Source organism: Phyllobates terribilis, unplaced genomic scaffold (assembly GCF_046119375.1).
Source record: "Phyllobates terribilis strain yellow unplaced genomic scaffold, ASM4611937v1 Scaffold_5__5_contigs__length_657084704, whole genome shotgun sequence".
Classification (NCBI taxonomy): Eukaryota; Metazoa; Chordata; class Amphibia; order Anura; family Dendrobatidae; genus Phyllobates; species Phyllobates terribilis.
The window spans coordinates 499,904,667-499,909,118 of NW_027362765.1; positions in this window are offsets into that span (position 1 = coordinate 499,904,667).

A 4,452-nucleotide genomic window follows, 5' to 3' on the forward strand; every position below is an offset into this window, starting at 1 on the left:
TACATTATCACATAGCAAAAATGCAGCGTATTTCCCACAACATATTTGCTTGCATAATATCGGTTGTATTTAAAGAAGCACTCCTCCTCCCATCAAAGTTTTTATCCTCTTAATGTATTGCAGTCATCATATTATATAGCACTGTGTACTTACAATTGCTCATTTTCTTTTCTACCCAGTAAATTCTTCTCTTCTCTCTGCTCTATGTAGAAACAGGAAGCCTCTTGGTTCCTGCCTTTATCATTCCCATCTTCTACTCCTGAGCCAGCTGCTCCCTCCTCCCCCCTACCAGGGACTTTTGCAGTGACTCATGAGTCATAAAGGGAAAATTGACTTCTGTTTCTAAATAGAGCTTAGAAGGATTCAGCTAGTCAGTTTTTAATCACGTGATGCCATTGACCTAATGGAAAAGACAAGAATTTAGTGGGTAGAAAGGCAAAATGAGCAATTGTAAGTACATAGTGCTATATAATGTGATGACTATGATATATTAAGAGGATAAAAACTATGATGGGACATATGAACTGTCCCATAGAATAACATTGGTCCGAGTGCGATCTTATATTTTGTCAGATCGCCCTTGGTCGTGTGCAAGAACCCTAACAGTGAGTTCCCACATAATGTTTATACTGCTGTGGTGCTGTATTGATATTCACAAAGGTATTGTTTTGTTTTAGCATGAATATTATTTGTATTGTGTATATACTGTACTTACCTGCAAGCAACTACATCCACTACGTCCACCTCATTGTTTGCTGCCATTTTATAACTCTATTGTAAATCTTGTAAACCTGTATTAATTCTATGCCTTGTCTTTTTATCCAAGGAAGGGTGTTTTTCACTCAAAACACATTTTTAAGAATATTTAACCAATCTTGAGCCTTTAGGACAACGTTTTTTCCTTTCTTTTTTTTCCATAACATTTTTATTAACATAGTTCTATGATGGTTTGTTTGCAGGATGATTTTTCTTTGTCAGTGGTGCCATTTTGAGGTACATATAACTTATTACCAAACTTTAATTAATTTTCTATAGGGAGAAATAGAAAAAAAAAGACAATTCTGCTTCTGTTTGGCATTTCAAACTTTACACCAGGGGTGCACAATATTTTTTGGTCCAAGAGTCACACTGCCCTACTAAACCAATCCCAAGGTCCGCAAAAAAAAATTAAAGGGGTACTTACATCAATACATCACCAGAACCACCATCAGTACATTAATACATCACCACAACTAAGTTTTAAGTATTTGAGGAGGATTTGGAGAATTTCTGCTTCAAAAGGAAAATCAGTGTGAACACAAGCTAACTTAAGCTGAGTATTTGGAGTCGAAACTCACCAAATCCTCCTCATAAAAATACTCAAAACTTAGAGAATTAAGATTAAGTTTTAACATAACTATGAAGCACATTATAGATTGTGTGGTAGAGTTGCTCGCTCTGCTGCACTCGGAGGTGGATACAGGAAACTGTCTCTTTAAATGACTTAATGGTTTATTATAAGAAACAGCATAAACCACGGTCAAGTGCATAACATAAACATGGCCTTTCTGGCATAACAGGAAACAAAAAGGAAAAAGCTTAGCATACAAACACAAGCTCCTCTCTCTCTCAGGAGCTTGCTTCCACACATTGAACAACACCTGAGTGAAAAGGCTGGCATTTAAAGCCCAGACCACACACTGGGGTGGAGATATGGCAAATGACCTCCCGCCCACTCATTCACCTATAAAACATGCCCTTTTAAATGGTCAATTAACCCTCTCTCCACCTACTATGCAGGAAAAGACTTCCACATTTCACATCACTGAAGCTAACAGCCTCCGTGAAACATATCTCCCCTCCAGTATTCTGCCAGAAACTTGCTACATGAGTAGAAGATCAGAACCACAGTCAGTACATAAGTGCAGTGCCAGAAGCATCATCAGTACAGGAATGCAGAACCATCGTCAGTACATGAATGCATGCAACATCAAGACCAGCATCAGTACATGAATGTAGCACCAGAACCACCGTCAGTACATGAATGCAGCGTCAAAACCACCGACAATACATGAATGCAACCCCATAACCACCATCAGTACATGAATGCAGCACCAGAACCACCATGTCAAGATTCTGTTGTCCTTCTGCAGATTGACCACTAGTGGCTGCTATTTTTCACTTTGCTAAATTGTGCTGCAATTTCACTCCTTACCACTGGAAGCTGTTATTGTGTTTTGCCTTTTTCCGATACGGCTGATATTGAACCTAGGAAAGCCATCTTGTTTCTTGTTTGGGCCTACTTAAAGTGACATAGAACATTCACTCTATGCTTGAGCATTGTGTCTAGCAGTAGTCTAGTTCCAGTCTGCAACTTCTGAACTGTCTTACCCATACTGTTCTCATTCATCTCCCGATTGTGTCTACAACTCCCATTGCTATGTCCAAGAACTACTACCATCGATTGCTGTACCCTGCTCGTGCTCCTCTGGCAATTGGATTACAGTTGTTTTACCAGTATCGTAATACACCATCAGCACATGAATGCAGAGCAGAACCAATGTCAGTACATGAATGCAGCACCAGAACCAATCTCAATACATGAATGCAGCGCCAAAAGCAACATCAGTGCACAAATACAGTGCCAGGACCACTGTACCGGAATGCAGCACCAGAAAAACAGTCAGTACATAAATGCAGCACCAGAACTATTGTCAGTATATACAGGTGCATCTCACTAAATTAGAATATCATCAAAAAGTTAATTTATTTCAGTTCTTCAATACAAAAAGTGAAACTCATATATTTCATTACATTACAAACAAACAAATCATTACAAACAGAGTGATCTATTTCAAGTGTTTATTTCTGTTAATGTTGATGATTATGGATTACAGCCAATGAAAACACAAAACTCATTATCTCAGTAAATTAGAATAATTAACAAAAAACACCTGCAAAGGCTTCCTACGAGTTTAAAAAGGTCCCTTTGTCTGTTTCAGTAGGCTCCACAATCATGGGAAAGACTGCTGACTTGACAGATGTCCAGAAGGCAGTCATTGACACTAAGTAAATGCAATGTAAATTTAGCATTTCATTTGGAAATCAAGGTCCCAGAGTCTGGATGAAGAGTGGAGAGGCCACAATCCAAGCTGCTGGAGGTCTAGTGTGAAGTTTCCACAATCAGTGATGGTTTGGGGAGCCATGTCATCTGCTGGTGTAGGTCCACTGTGTTTTATCAAGACCAAAGTCAGCGCAGCCGTCTACCAAGAAATTTTAGAGCACTTCATGCTTCCCTCTGCCGACAAGCTTTTTGGAGATGGAAATTTCATTCTCCAGCAGAACTTGGCACTTGTCCACACTGCCAAAAGTATCCATACCTGGCTTAAAAACAACAGTGTGTCACTGCAATCACTGTGCTTCATGAGCCAGCTAACTCGCCTGACCTTAACCCCATAGAGAATCTATTATAGAGAATCTATGGGGTATTGTCAAGAGGAAGATGAGAGACACCTGACACAACAATGCAGACGAGCTGAAGGCTGCTATCAAGGAAACCTGGGCTTAAATAACACCTCAGCAGTGCCACAGGCTGATCGCCTCCATGCCACGCCGCATTGATGCAGTAATTGATGCAAAAGGAGCCCCGACCAAGTATTGAGTGCATTTACTGAACATACATTTCAGTAGGCCAACATTTCAGATTTTAAAAACATTTTCAAGCTGTTGTTATAAAGTATTCTAATTTACTGAGATAATGACTTTTGTGTTTTCATTGGCTGTAAGCCATAATCATCACCATTTACAGAAATAAACACTTGAAATAAATCACTCTGTTTGTAATGACTCTATAGAATATATGAGTTTCACTTTTTGTATTGAAGAACTGAAATAAATTAACTTTTTGATGATATTCTAATTTAGTGAGATGCACCTGTAAATGCAGCACCAGAAGCACCGTCAGTACATGTATAGAGCACCAAGCATAGTGCAGTGATCAAATCTAATGTCAGGTCAGCCCTATATAAATGTATTGATTCAACCTACAATTCCCAGTATGTCCTTAACAATGGTAAGAAGATACTGGGAGTTGTTACCAGCCATCAGACTACAGGAACCAAATCACTGATGAGATATAGTCCTCACTGGTGACATCTTCTCTGATTGGAGTATTTCCCATCCTTTTTGTCTCCATGTAGTACAGAAGCCATGATGAGATTTCATGCTCAGAGCTTGTCTCTGCAGACCTTCTTCTCCATCTTCAGCCGCACTTCCCGACATGGTGCTCGTAAAAATAAACTTATCATTATACTGCCCCATAAATATAAATATCTCCTATGCTATGCCTGTGAATAATATCCTCACTGTGCTTCCTGCACAAAATATCTTCCCCACTGCCCCTCTCCATAATATAACCCTCTTCGTAATGTCCCCCACACAGACCTTCTCAATAATATATCTCTCACAGTGCTC